Source organism: Phacochoerus africanus, chromosome 10 (genome assembly GCF_016906955.1).
Source record: "Phacochoerus africanus isolate WHEZ1 chromosome 10, ROS_Pafr_v1, whole genome shotgun sequence".
Taxonomy (NCBI): Eukaryota; Metazoa; Chordata; class Mammalia; order Artiodactyla; family Suidae; genus Phacochoerus; species Phacochoerus africanus.
Genome location: NC_062553.1, coordinates 137991509 through 138006982, shown reverse-complemented (window position 1 = coordinate 138006982; position 15474 = coordinate 137991509). Strand labels below are relative to the sequence as shown.

The 15474-nt window shown below is 47.4% G+C and overlaps 1 long non-coding RNA gene across 1 annotated transcript in view; it reads right to left on the bottom strand.

The window, feature by feature from the left end:
• LOC125137888 (uncharacterized) overlaps nt 1–15474 on the bottom strand; it is a 105217-nt gene that overhangs the window by 53273 nt on the left and 36470 nt on the right. Inside the window, exon 2 of the long non-coding RNA XR_007137525.1 lies at nt 6926–6998. This is a non-coding gene — a long non-coding RNA (uncharacterized LOC125137888). The remainder of the gene's footprint in view (nt 1–6925; nt 6999–15474) is intronic.

Genomic DNA, 15474 nt, shown 5'->3' with positions numbered 1-15474 from the left:
AAAGAGAAAAAACCCAAGGTGTTCCCACTGTGATGCAACAGGATCAGCAGTTTCTCGGCAGTGCCCAGGCCACAGGTTCAGTCCCTGGCCCTGCCATAGTGAGTTAAGGGATCCAGCGTCGTGGCGAAGGTCACGACTGCAGCTCCGATCTGAACTCCATATGCCACAGCCAATAAAGACAAATAAATGCAAATGTTTAAAGCATACGCTTTGGAGCTTTGGTCACAGTTTCATAAGGGTCTCTGACCCGAAACAATGCAGGAACACGTGTTGCCGTTCGGAGTGTGAGTCACCACTGTACTGTGTTCCAGGCGGCAGTCCGGTCTTACTCATCTCTGCTTGCCCAGCCTCTAATGTGTGCCAAGTGCTCCAGAGGTACTGGATGGACGACTACCTGCATTTGCAGGGAAGCGTTCTCGGGGTACTGGAAACTGCGGTCCCCATGCTATATGAGGAAGAGTGACGTTCGTGAAACGGAAAAGGCCATCTTTGCCCACCTGCCACGTGATAAATCCCGGTTGGTGCAATTTACAATTTGCTAATCATTAGTGCATTTTACGTACAAAATTAATTATAGCATAATAAAATCCAATTGCATTTGTTCTTAATTCTCCCCTGATCTGCATTCTGTTGTTTGTTCTCATTTGTTCTGATAAGGTCCATTGTCTCTAATGTTGCCTCATAAAGGGTAAGAAATAAATCAATGGTATTTAGCTTTTCTAACCATCTGGTCTGGCAAACATCCCAAAATTCACTTTTAAATCTGGGTGCAGTTCATGTATTTTTGTCTTGTCTTAGGGAACATCTCTGGAGATAGGAAATGAGAGGTAGGAATGCCCTTTAATTTCACTGAAGAATTTGACTTGTGGGGATATTGCTCTGTAAATACTGTGGGTTTTCATTGCATGTTAAGAGGTTCAGTTATACAACAAAGGCCAAGAATGGACAGTCTAAAAGCTCCCACTTAGAATCCTCCTTTGTGTTTTAGATTAGAGTTTTGCAAACTTTTCCCCGTAAAGGAGCAGAGAGTAATTATTCTAGACTTTGCAAGTCATACAGTTTCTGTGCCAGTCATTCAGCTCTGCCATTGAAGGGCAAAACCAGCCACAGAACATGTAAAGAAATGAAAGTGGCTGTGTTCTGATAAAAGCTCTTTACAAAAAGAGGTTACTGCTTAATCTCTGAGGCTGGGTCAGAAGGGATGATGCCCTCCCTCCGGGCTCTCCTGGGAGGGAGAGTTTCATGAAGAACAGCGCTCTCACAGTCTCTGTTGTGGCTCATCTGTTAAGGACCCAGTGCTGTCTCTGTGAGGATGCAGGTTTGATCCCTGGCCTTGCTCAGTGGGCTAAGGATCCAGCATTGCAGCAAACTGTGGCATAGCTTGCAGATGCGGCTCGGATCTGCCGTGGCTGTGGCTTGGCACAGGCCTGCAGCTGCAGCTCCAATTCGACCCCTGGCCCAGGACCTTCCATGCACCGCAGGTGCAGCCATACAATTAAAAAAAAAAAAAAAGAATGGTATTCTTTCACTCTGACTCCTAGAGCCTCCATGCACGAGAGTGCCGTCCCCGCTGATCCTGCTCTCCCGCTTCAGCAGCTCCTGCCCTTCCCTCTGTGACAGTGACACGGGGGAGGGTGCGAATGATGTGACGGCTGCTGTGTGGCAATCGGGTGCATTTGGAGAAGGACAGGAAAGAAGATGCAAGAGTGATTCCAGGTCTACCAAGCTGGGTGAGTAAGAGGTGATACCCTTACCAGAAAGGCTAAAATCAAATGAAGTAAAATACATTTGAAAGGAAACATGACTCTACAACATAAGACCGCTGCTACCATGAAACTCAACCCTAACGTACACCCTGGGTTCCCACGCTTCTTTCTTCTTATCGTGTTAGCCTGACGAACCCCCATCCTAGTTGAATTCAACTCTGAGTGTTCCGCTCCTGCACGCAGCTGACCGGCGCTGAACAAGTGCACAACTTTAAGTGCACATGCTCCCGTGTCAAACAGGCCTGATGCCAGGGACAACGAACCTTTCCGTAACCCGTTTACTCTCCCGCACATCCAGGGGACAGTTTCAAACACCCTCGGTCCTCATGTTCCCAATACCCCCGCCCTCTCAGCCCAGCTGGCGACCTTGCTTCCCGTTTAAATAGAAACGGAAGTTCCTGCTGTGACACGCGGGGATCAAGGATCTGGCATTGCCACAGCTGTGGCCTGGGTTGCAGCTGCTGCTTGGATTCGAACCCTGGCCTGAGAACTTCCATATGCCCAAAAAGTAAATAAGCAAATGAATAAATAAATACATGCATACAAACAATGAAAGAACAACTCTAGCAAGCTTGAAAGCAGGTATCACCACATCTAACTGCCCTGGGCATCCACGCTCACGCGCTGTTTCTAGGGGCTTCCTGCCGTCCTAACAGTTTGTACAACCTGGGACTATTCCAGGGCCTTTGTACAGGAAACCACATGTCCCTTCGCCTACGCCAGGCCGTAACTCTAGCAATTCTTTCTCTTTGTGGCAGCCCCCACGTCCCCCCTCCACTGAATAGTCTCCTCCAGCGTCTCTCCAGCGCCCACGAAAGAATCCTCTTGGGCCCTCACCCCTCCAGCCGCGATGCCACGGGTCTTCCTTTGAGAAGCGGTTAGTTACCCTTGGCCTCAGGGTCCGCTCCTTCGCCCTCGGGCCAGGGTCTCCTTAGCTCACCATCCTCTGCCCTGGAGTAAACCGCAGCTCCGTCCGCAGACCCCTTCTCTTTTCGGCCCACACACCTGCCTCGGTGATTCCCCCGGTTTCGTGACTTTAAACACCGCCTAGACGACGGTAAGGCCCCCGTTTACAGCTCAGCCCAGCCGCTCTCTGAATTCCAGACACGTGTGCAGCCTGCGGCCTAGTTCATATTTCCGTGCTGACGTCTACCCGGTCCCCCAACCTGCGGTATCCAGCACTGGACCCCAAACAGCCCAACCAGGTCCGAGCCTTCACCTCTCGCAGTGAGGAGCGTCCCCGCCTCCCTCTCAGCGGAAACCCCGACGTCGTCCCCACGCCGCTCGTCATGCCTCCCATCTCTCGTTGGAAAAACCGCCTGGTTCTACTTCTAAATACATCCAGGGTCTCCACTCATCTTCCTGCACCTACTGCTCCCAGCGTCTACAAAGCTGCTCTGATCTCTCAACTGACAACGGCGGTAGTTTCCGAACGGATGTCTCTGCTTCCACTCCTGCCCCCACACTTTCCAGGGAGGCTCAGCACCAGCCACACGTCCGCTCTGTTTTGAAAACCTTCCGCTAAGTTCCCATCCCATCAGCGTGCAGGCCGTCATGCCAGGGAGGCCTGCGGGGCTCTTGCCCTGGCACCATCCCCTCTCAGCTCATCTCCTGCTTTTCTTCCTCTCTGGCTCACTCTCCTCCAGGAGTGTGGGCTTCCTGAGCTACCCAGGAACCCACCAGCCATGCTGTGGCCTCAGAGCTTCTGGACTCTGTTTCCTGTGCCCATAGGGCCCCTCTCCCAGACAGACTCTCTCTCTCACTCCCTTCCAGACGTTGTAGCCACACTGTCGTCCCAGTGAGGTCTTCACTGACTGCCTTACTGAAGATTGCAACTCACCCCTTTCTGCACCTTTTCACCAGGTGGCACCCTTTCCGCCTGCTCTCCGCCATGGAGACACGGATGTGGCTGTGCAGTGAGGCCAAGTCCTGTCCCGTAGGAGCTGCAGCAGTGGCTGCAGTGAAAGGCAGCCAGGAGGGCATGAGGCAGGACCTGCGATGCACCCGACACAGAGGCCCACTGGCACAGCCGCACCCAAATGTAGCCTGGATTTTCCAACCTGTCTCCTTTAAAACACTGCCTCTCCTCTCCTTCTTTAAGGGAGCACGTGGAAGCCATTCCTTCATCTGTTTCAAGCCTTCACCCACCCCTTGATCTTCCATCCCCATTTCCCTCTTTTTAAAGTCTTTGAAAATGTGTGCTTGCGTTCCTGTGCCTTCAGTGCACAAGTGAAGGCTGTACTTGACTTCACCGATGTCTGTTTCCCAGTGCACCGGTTTGTGAGGCCTCTGGAAAGGGGACTTTTCCTGTGCAAGGGCCAGGACGTGCGTCATTTCGGTGGTGGGTTAGGTATGCCTGTGTTGGGATGTCTTAACAAGTGTGATTTTATAACACCTATTTTAACAACCCGGAATGACTAAGTAAATATGAAATAATATATCCCTCAATGTGTGCATTTGCATATTTACATGGTTTCAAAAATAAAGAGAAAATACATAATATTTGGGAATAAAATATGAAAATCATTTTTGCACATTACAGATGTCCTGATAACTCATAAGTGGTGAAACCATAGAAGGTCATATCTAATGAGCGAAAACATTTTTGATTTCACACTTCCCACATCTTGTCCTCTGTTTATAAGAATTACTTACGATGTTTGAAGATTTTAAGAATTTTTAAGTGGTAATTTAACCGTTGAAACTAAATAAATACCTCTTGGTACAGTTTGGTATCATTAAGCTTTCATTTGACAAAAAGGGATTCTGAAATCTTTTTAAGCTAATAGCTTAAAGACATGTCTCATAACACAAAGCCTGCATGATAAATTCTGTTGTTTTGTTTTTTAACCACTGTAAATAAATCCACTTTACATATTACCCACGTGACAGAGGGTGTTTTTTTGGGTGGGTTTAATTGTATATAACTAATTTTAGAATAAAAAATATTTTCAGGAATGTAATCATTTTTTTAGACACTTTCATGGACAGAGTAGAAGTGAATAATTTAAAAAAATATATATTTTTCCAACTTTCAAAATCCCATGTATTTCCAAATACTTTTAGGGAAAGTTCAAATTGTAAAGTCACCGCATTGGCATTAAACCACGCATGACACCTTGGCTTCCGTGTCAATTCAGAAAAGAGACAGAAAGCTCAGATAAGAACCCAGTTACTGGAACCCGGTAAAAAGTGGGACATGTGACCTTGACCTGACCAATCATGATATCAATCCAGTGTCTATGGCCACCAGTTCAGGTAAATATCCTCCCCAACATCCCTAGAATTTTCATGCAGAGGCTTCTGGGAACTTTTCCATTCCTGTAGGGCTCCCTGAATTAGGATGTGCATTTGAGGCTGTGTAACCACGTCACCTGCCACAGGGAGTACACCCATCTGTTTACAAAAACAAGTGTAAAATAATAAGCAGTATATAGTTACCCTCCAAACACTGTTCCTTTTATTTCTATGTTACAGCCTGTGCTGTGGCTGGAGAGCATGTGATCGTCGCAGATGGAGGATAATCCGGAAGAGTGAGAAAGCTGAGGGCCCTCCAGCCCACACAAACCAGATTACAGCCCAGGCTGGGCACACCGGAGATCCAGGGACCAACCCGCACATTGACATGTGGCAACCAGAGAGGTTCAGGTCCAAGAGGACCAGCTAGAGGGATCTTGAACTCACCGCCTCCTGCGGACAGACCAGATCTACAGCCACATATGGAAGAAACCTCAAAACTTTAGCTGAGCAACTCCAACAGGATGGATGAACAAGAAAAAACCCACCTCATGATGGGTAGGAGAGGCTGAGACACAATCTCAGAATAGACCACACCCCAAGCCACGCAACCCACAGTCAGAAGGGAACCTGCAGGCTGGAGCTTCTCCTGAGGAGCTGAGTGTTTGAACCCTGAATCTGGCAGCTCAACTCTTTTTTTTTTTTTTTTTTTGTCTTTTTAGGACCAGACTCACGGCATATGGAGGTTCCCAGGCTAGGGGTCGAATAAGAGCTGTAGCCACTGGCCTACACCACAGCCACAGCAATGTGGGATCCGAGCTGCATCTGTGATTTATACCACAGCTCACTGCAACACCAGATCTCTGACCCACTGAGAGAGGCCAGGGATCCAACCTGCAACCTCATGGATCCTAGTCAGGTTAGGTAACCGCTGAGCCATGACGGGAACTCCTCAGCTCAACTTTTCAGAGTTGAGAGGCACCTGAGATACAGCTCCCAAACATCTAGGTTTGAAAGCCAATGGGGTGCTTGTGTCCACAAGACCCCCCAGGCACTAGTCAACTGATAACCAGGTCATAAATGGCTCACGAGGCTCACTGTGGCCACACGCTAGAGCCAAGTGCAGAAGCAGCGACCGAACCACCCAGGCTCCCTGTCAAAGAGGTTACGAGCTTGTCTTCCCAGCTGCAGCCAAGGGGCAGGCTTCTGACTAAACGCACAGCCGATCCCCTTCCAATCCTCTCTAGAACCTCCGGAAAGCCGGCACTCTCTCCATGCTCCCTCTGTGCAAAGATATATATTTTGGCCACTTCTCTTGTTCCTGCTAATATTTGGTCTTTGACCTTGGTTCCTCATACAGAACTCCTAAAACCTCTGTAATTTCCTGAGTGATAAGAACATTTCTCATTTTAATGCGATGACTTTTGGTGGGCTTCGGGATGGGGCGAGCTCACTAAAAAGCCCAAGCCATTATTCAAAGTTTGGAACATTCAGCCCTGTTTCTCCATCCTCCAGGAAGGGGGAGGGACAGGAAAATGAGTTAGTAACCAGTCATGCCTACATGCTAAAGCCACTGTAAAAATTTCCAAAGTACAGTTGGTGAACACGCCCACGTTCCGGCAGAGCAGCGCTTCCCTGCTCTGCAGGGACAGACGTTTCTGTGCTCGCGTCTCTCCTGGCCCTCACTCTACGTGTCTCTTTACCTGGCTATTCATCTTGATGCTTTTGATCATATCTTTTATTATATAATAAGCTGGTACCTGCACATAAATGATTCCTTGAGGTCTATGAGTTGTCCTGGCAAATTATCAAACCCAAGGAGTTGGCTGTGACAACGCTGTTCCATAGCCAGTCTGTCAGAGGTACAGGTGACAACCTGGGACTTGCGCTTGGCACCTGAAGTGAGGGCATGAGCCCCTTACCTGTGGGATCGGATGCTAACTCCAGGTAGATGGTGTCAGAACTGGCTGGAGCTGTAGAACACCCAGCTGGTCGCTGTGGAAATAAACAGACACATCAGGTGTCAGAAGGGTGGTAAGTGTGGTGGTCACATGAGAGTGAAGAAGACAGTGCATTTCCCCCCGAAGGCAGGAGACCTGGAAAAAGGAGGTCTTGGTTACCTTGCTGGAATCCCGCAATCCTGGACCTGAATCTTGCAGAAATAAGAGCAGTTATAATCCCTTTGTTTCTAATGGGAGTTGGAGTTAGGTTTGTGTCACTATCAACTAAAAGAAACTTGATTAAGGAACAAGGTAAGAAGCTAAAGAAGTAATTAATTCATTATTAACTAATTCATGATTAATAATTAATTAATCAATGCATGATTAAGAAAGAACTCCCACCACCACAAGGAATCCAGAAGGGATCTGAGTTGCTTTGTATAGGGCGATGCCAGGTCTGCTCGATAAGCTGTCCTCATCCTCCCAGACAAGTCAGAGGGATTCCCAGGAGAGCCTGGTTCCTTTTTGACTGCCAAGGAGAGACACTCAGTCAATGTGTGTGTGATTCATTTTGAGCACATACGTTGGTCTTAGCTGGCTGTAGTACTGGATACTGCTTATGGGACCATTGTTCTCTGAATACAGGAAGTGGGGTCTGCAGTGAAAGGCAGATGCTTTCCTCAAGTTTGCCATCGTGACTGTCACATTCCTGAGGATAGAGCTGTACCTTTCAGACAAGTATGTTGAGGGTGGTTGTGGAGAAAAGCAACACTTAAATTACTGGATGAGCTCTCAAAGGCAGAGCTGTGAGTAACAGCTTTAGGGCATAAGAGTCGAATTCAATAGAGAGAATGACTCTCTAGCATTCCTCACCATTAGACGCGTTCAAGTAAGATTTTTCAGAAATACTTGCAGAAGATTCTTAAATTGAGAGAGGAGCAGATGACTCCCGTGCTGGTGTGGGAGAGTTCTACGCTGTTTGCAACTCTGAACTTTGAGTTTTCTGTCCTCCAAGAGTCACGCCTAAGTGTTCACTGGGCGAGTGATTTAGTAGTCACACAGAAATCTGAATAACTGGCATTTTCCTACTGTCTTGTGTTTGTGTAAATCACCCTTAGCTGTGTGAACAACTAGTATACTTCACCTCGATATACTCTATTGCTTTACCTTTAAAGACATCATGTCAGATGTTTAAACAAGTGGCTGCTATCAAGAAAATGGATCTCAAGACACAAGAAATAAATCATAATGACCTCCTTATTTGGGGAAAGTTTCACTTACAATAGAAAGAAAGAATAGGAGGGTGGGACAGTGCTTTTCTGAAAATTTTATTTTCCCAAAGACCCTTTTAAATTTGAATCGTTTAATCAACCATCTGATTCTGATCTCAAGTCAAGAGTCACAGAGGTCCATTTTATTACAATCAGAAAAACTCGCAGTCATTGAAACACTGATGGCAGAGAGTAAGGCTGTGCTGGGCGGAACGCAGGAGAAGAGGAGAAAGACCCCACTAGGTCCCTCATCAACTTAAGGGTGTTTTCCTTGGCCAGGACCATCCCAAGGCCAACATTGGGGAGGTAGCTCCTACTTTTGCACCTACAATCTCTGTTCCATCCCTTGCATGACCTGTGTGTCACTGAAACTCTTCCAAGTGTCTAAAGAAAGACCTTTTGGGAGTGAAATACATTTTTGCAGGTACTGATGTGACCCATGGGTTTGGGGTTACCAGCGACCCCAGTGAAGAGACCCTCGGGAAGGGACAGAGAAGGACAGACAGGAGAGCCTATAGCTGCCCTACCGCCGTTGCTCTGTTCGCAGTGAGGATTGAGCCATGCTGATCCCCTTGGGTTTTTTATCTACCAAAACAGCTTGGGCCCATCAGCAAATTGCAGTGGCATATGGTCCAGGTTTACGAGTAATCTGGCACATGATTAAAGCAAGGGGGATGTTATTTCAGCAACTACTGAAAGTATTGTAGGAGAATTTGGTGGGGTTTTTAAAAGTCAAACTGATAAAATTATAATTATTAGGGACCTCCAAGAATCAAACAATGTGGATTTCGTTGAATTAAAAGTTCCTTTAGAAATAGGAAGTTACTTTGGAAAAGAAGAGCCGGTGCCCTGCGTGCTAAGCAACAGTAGTTTCGTTTCTCTGTGGCCGAATCAGTAGCTTGTAAGCTGATCGTCAGCATCTCCGGGGCTGCACCTGGGGCCCGGGTTTCCATGAGGACACAGTTTCCGCTGCCCTGCAATCAGTTCAGCATCGCCTTGACCGCTGTCCCAAGGTTCCAGTGATGAGGGCATCGATTTCCAAGAGAGGTGTGACCGGAAGACAGGATCTATGGTAGAAGGTGTCTGGAATAACCTCACCCATGTTTCTCCAGCTAAGTCTGCAGCTGCGGCAGTGGCCCCGCCCCTGGGGACACAGTAGACTCATCTGTGGGGACGAGGAAGTCTTTCCCGGAGACTCAGATTTGCTTAAACTTGAATGAGGCTCTCGGGCAAAGACATTTTCAAGCAGGCACTCTGGTGTTTCCACAACCTCTGAATTAGAGCAACAACCACTGACTTAGGCAACACCCTGGTGTGCCCAGGGGTGCAAAAAAGTATAAGATGAAAACTGAACACATCTTCCTGGAAAATCCGTATTACTCAAAGATTTGGGGAGGGAAATTTTTCATTGTTTTTTGTTCCTCTTGAAAGTTTGTTATAAGATATTGCATTTATAATTCTAAGACAGATATGAATATACAGTAAAATAGAAAATTCATATGAAATGTTCAGGTAAAACCATTCCCCAATGCCCTAAGAGGAATAGAGTGTTCATTCACTCATCTTTTCATCTTTTCCTTCTTTCATCAGATGTCGTGAGACATGTTTCTGCCGTATTTTCTCAGCCTCTTTGCTGAAAACTCCGTCTTGTCCTGCTTTACTTTACCCCATCTTCCTGCTTGAAAAACAGTCACAGTGCTGCTAAGTGACTTAAGCTTAAGCACAAAGACCTAAAGGCATAAGCTGTTCATAGGGTCAGCTGAATGAGGACATGATGTGTTGGTCTGGGCACGCGGGACCTGTGCAGATTGGCACGCCGTTTGCACAAGCACATGTCCTCTAAGGAATAAGACAAAGAGGAACCTCATGGCCCCAAGGGGTTCATGAGCGGTCATTAGCAGAATATGCATCAGCAAAGAGAACCAAGGTGCAAACCTAGGCACAGCGGGTTGCTGCAATCAGGCAAGCCCTCTGCGGAAGCACAGGGAGGATTCTCCGGAAGGCTCTGCATAGCTAATTCAAATGCTAATGATTGTTAAGTGCCTAAAGATCCGAGTAAAAGCTTAACCATCTACCAGCTAAGTGACTTTTAAAATAATAAAAGAACTTATGACATAATAAAAACCACCCTATATCCTCCACCCAGAGCCCCTCCTCACTTGGTCTCATCCTCAAGAGCACCAGAAAAGCAGTGGGGCTTCTTGAGGCGGGGCTCTTGGTCCCTGAGACCTTGAGTCCCTGGGTTCCCACCTCTACTTAAGATAAATGCCCCTGTGTCTTGTTTTATGTTAACTTTTTTCCTTAAGTTTCACAGCACCTGTTCTTCAGCCCCATCCTGCTGAGCTGGTCTCGACAATCAGACTTTTTTTTTTTTTTTTTGGTCTTTTTTGCTATTTCTTGGGCCGCTCCCGTGGCATATGGAGGTTCCCAGGCTAGGGGTTGAATCAGAGCTGTAGCCACCGGCCTACGCCAGAGCCACAGCAACTCGGGATCAGAGCCGTGTCTGCAACCTACACAACAGCTCACGGCAATGCAGGATCATTAACCCACTGAGCAAGGCCAGGGACCGAACTTGGGCAACCTCGTGGTTCCTAGTCGGATTTGTTAACCACTGCACCACGACGGGAACTCCCTTTTTTTTTTTTTTTTTAATCATTTTTGGCCACCCTGTGTCATATAGAGTTCAGCCACACTGGATCCTTAACCCCCTGTGCTGGGCCAGGGATCAAACCTGCATCCCAGGGCTCCAGAGACAGCAGATCTCATTGTGCCGAAGCGGGAACTCCTCGTTCCCCAGACACTTTGAAGCGGTAATAGACGTAAAACCGTGCTTCCATTGAGGCTGCTTCAGTGTCTTCAGTATCTCATGTATTTGCTCATACACATGACTATATACCTAAATATTTATGTACTCGATTTAGGAATATATGTATAACTATGAGTTTATCTTTTCATCAGTAAAAAAAGATATTTGTTTAGAATCCTTCATGCTAGATTGCATCTATGTCCAAACAAGTTTAGCACTTACAGGTACAGTTAGATAAGCCTGGTTTAGAGTCTAATTCCCTCACAGATTATTCAGCATTTCAGCTGTGAGGATACTAAGCGGCAAATTGAGCAGCAGAGAAAAAAATGGTCAAGTTCTCATCTCATTCTACTTAATTTTGTAGTGCTCTTTAGAGCCAAACATAGCATGAAAACAATTTCAGGTTCTCTGGTTGTTCTGGGCTTTACAGTCTTACTTCATCAAGTTATTTCTCATTGGACTAAAGCTAATTAGCACGACAGAAATTCATGACCACATAATTCAGTCTGTGTCTAAAAGGGGTTAAACTTCCCTGAGCCTCTCGGCACATAGCATGTGAGAGACCAGCCAAGCTTAACTTCAGCCTTCCAGTCTTTGACTCTAAAAACAACATCAGCATTTGCTTTGGTAGCGTTCCAGCTGTATTTCCTCACTAAAGACCTTCCCCGCTTATCTCCCGTTCTCGCCTCAGGGGTAATGAAGGGTAATACAGGTATTGGTGCATCTTTACTCCAGCTTCCAGGGGAGACAAACATAGGAGTAGTATTTTACTCTCATCAAAGTAATGTTTGGAGTTCCCCTTGTGGCTCAGCAAGCTAAGAACCCAACATAGTATCTACGAAGAAGAGGGTTTGATCCCTGGCCTCACTGAGTGGGTTAAGGATCCAGCGTTGCCGCAAGCTGCGACATAAGTCGAGGATGTGGAGCAGATCCAGCATTGCTGTGGCTGTGGTGTAGGCCAGCAGCTGCATCTCCGATTCGACCCCTAGCCCGGGAACTTCCATATACTGCAGGTGTGGCCGTAAAAAGAGAAAAAAGAATCAAAGTAATTATTGCAAAAACTTCTGCTGATAAACCTACCCATGGCCACTTGGCTAGCTGCAGAATCACCATAGCAACATAGTCACCGCATCATGTCAAGACCCCTGCACTGTCTGGGCTTCTAGGAGGGCTTCATATGTATCCAGCAGTGGACACTGACACAGAAGAGCAGACACAGAGATTCATGGCTTTGGCTATATTGACCAAAAGAAAAGTCTCAAGTTTCAATTTGAAATATTCATGCCAAATACTTACATTATTTGAAAAACGCCACAGCCATAAATCAAGGAAATGTCCTGGGAAGTTGGACTCCATCCTTAGCACTGGACCAAAATCTGGAGAGGGCTCTAAAGGTCACTGATGGATTAGGAGGAAGTGGGAGAATCGGCGACACCAAGGTGGTTTCCAACCTTGAAAGGAATCAAGTCACCACCCTTATTTGGGCAAAGTGGGGTGAATTTTGATGACTCGTGTGGGAAGTTGTTTAGAACAACATAAGGGTAAGAACTATTTTGCAGACTGTGGGTGATTAAAGCAAGAGCATAACAGGAACCCAGCAGGAGGAAGGTGTAGGCTCTGCCAGAATCAGTGTAAGAGGGTTGGGGGTGACTTTCCTAGCTACCCCCTGAGCCATGCACATTCTAAGGGCATTAGAGTGAGTTTCAGAGAAGGAATGAACTACTTATCTCCAACAAATACTTCCCGGGCTGATAGAGAAGGGATTAGAGTCAAAGTATAGAGTCAAGAGAGCCGAGGTACAGCTGGCAGGAAAGGGGTGAAACGTCAGAGCCGGGTGAGGTAAGTGGGTTTTCTGATAGACATCACAGCCACGGGCTCCTCCTGCCCATTTGATACAGTGTAATATTTCCTAGGGACTAAACGACTTAAAATAATTTTGTGTCAAGACTTCTTATTCATGACTTGGGATTTCTGGGCAAAGTGAATACAACAGACAGTGACTGTCATTGGAGCTCAAGAGTTTACAAAATCAAGGGAAATCCAGGAAAGGCATAGACTAACTAGAAACCAGAGTCACTCCTTTCAAAATTTTACCTTCTTCCAGGGTAAGAGTAGATTTGAAATAGAAATAACTGCACCGTTTGCTGCATGCAAAAGCACCCTTGTCATTCCACCCCGAGAATCCACGTTTTACCCAAGAAGGTGGGGTCCCAAAAAGCACTCGTTCAAAGTAACTGCGTAGAAATTCTGTAGTTGTTTCTAAAGTACACGGAAGGCATATTCTCTCTTTCTCATAGTTTAACTCACCTTGAACCTGGCAACCCTGTCTAGGACTTCTTATCAATATTTTTCTTGGAAACCTATTTTTTAATCAGAGCTCTAACTTCAAAGTAATGTCACACATATTTCTTCCCAACAAATACAGCAGGTAAAAGGAAAACAGCGGCAGCCAGAGTTGCCATTTATCGAATGTTGACCAGATACCAGGTGTTGCCGGAAACTGAACTGTAATTACTAAGGTAACTTACCATTAATAGATGAGGAAGTTGAAACCTAAAGAAGCTAAAAAACTTCCCAAGATTGCCCAGTTAGGGTCCCAGGTCAGGGCTCTCGGATTTGGAAGTTCAGGGTCTTAGCGCTACAGTGGCCACCTCCGGGGTGCGGTCACTCCCCTCTCCCACAGGGACCTGTGCCACACTGGCGCGTGCTAAGGGAGGGGTTCAGACACAGCAGCAAACAGAGCGCTGCACCTTTCTGCTCTCTCGGAGCTTCCGGCCCACACTCCGCACCCTACGTCAGGGGCTACTAAGTGCACCCTGAATGAAAAAGAGAACAGGGCAGAAGTTTCGACAGACGAACCCCTTGTCATCTCTGCCCACCCCCCAAAATGCAGAGAGCCCCCTCTCCGTTACACTTGTTTCTTCCCTCGTGGTACCGCCACGCTGGTCTTGTCTTTTCTGAACGCGTCCTCTTCCTCCTGTCAACCCTTCCCCTCCCCAGACGGGCCCTAGATGTCAGTGTCTGTGTCAAAATCTGCCCTTGACGATAGCACACCCCTGGGAGCCCTGCTGAGAGTTCGGCTGGCAGGCAGCCTTTGTAGCTTCAGCTCCACGTGGGCCACACCAAAGCGTTGCTTCTCTAAATTCTTATAAAAATATGCCAGGCTATATCACACCCATCATCTCCATATTTTTATCCTCTTCAGTCACCTAATCTAGTATTTGGTTTAAAGTTCTCCTCTAGGAGTTCCCGTCGTGGCACAGTGGAAGCGAATCCAACTAGGAACCATGAGGTTGTGGGTTCGATCCCTGGCCTCACCTAGTGGGTTAAAGATCCGGCATTGCCGTGAGCTGTGGTGTAGGTTGCAGATGCGGCTCGGATCCCACATTGCTGTGACTGTGGCATAGGCCGGCAGCTGCAGCTCTGATTCAACCCCTAGCCTGGGACCTTCCATATGCCGCAGGGGCAGCCCTAGAAAAGACAAAAGACAAAAAAAAAAAGACTTCTCCTCTTGAAACTGAGCAGGGCTCTATGGGGCTCCTGGGCACACAAGCCTTTCTGTGTCCCCCATTTCTTGATTTTAGGGAATAAGCCAGCCTCCATGACCTTCCCTGGGCTCCAAAGGGCAGGTTCAAACAATTGCTGCTCAGAGAACGGAGGGATGCAGAGACCAGAGAGGAGCAGCCAAGAGACAACGGTGCAGCCTGGGGGCAGGTCCTGGTCCCTCCTCAAGGAAGACAGATAGCGGCATCTGTGAGTTCTTCTGCAGAACTAAAACCCCCAACAAATGGAAGAGGTTAATGAGGCCTTCTTTATCCCTGAAAGAAGCCCACCGGACCCCTGAGCACCAGCTTTGAACACAATGCAAGCTTGCCTCTGCCCTGACCCTTAGCAGCAGCCCAATTTTTCAGTCCCCAAACTATAAAAACCACCTCCCAGTCTCTCCTAAGGGGGGCACAGTCTTTGGGGCATTGACCTGCTGTGACCCTCCTTTCCTCAGCAAAGCCAGAAAGCTACATTTTTCTCCTTCGCCCCAAACTCTGTCTCCAGGTTTCTATTCCGGGCCAGCGAGCAGAAGCCAAGTTCCGGCAACACCCTCTGCTCTAGGTTTTATCATCATAATTAGTGATTTCCGCATCCACGTGGCCGGATCAGCCAACAGCAACCAGAGAGCATCTCCTTTCCATGCAGACATGCGCCACGGCCACAGCCAGGACTTGACCACCTCCTACCACCCAGAGCTGAGGCACCTCTGCAGTCTTAAAGTTCTATGTCCCCTCCCTAAGCAGTTGTCTGGTCTTCTAGCTCTCTTACTTGTAAGATACTAGAAGACCAGACAACTGCTAGAGAGTGGAAACGTATTGACTGTTCCATTCTCATCCGTCCATCAGCCTCCTCCTGCCCTCACTTCCCAGGTGGACAACAATCCAGCATCGGAATCTCAGTTCTTGGTC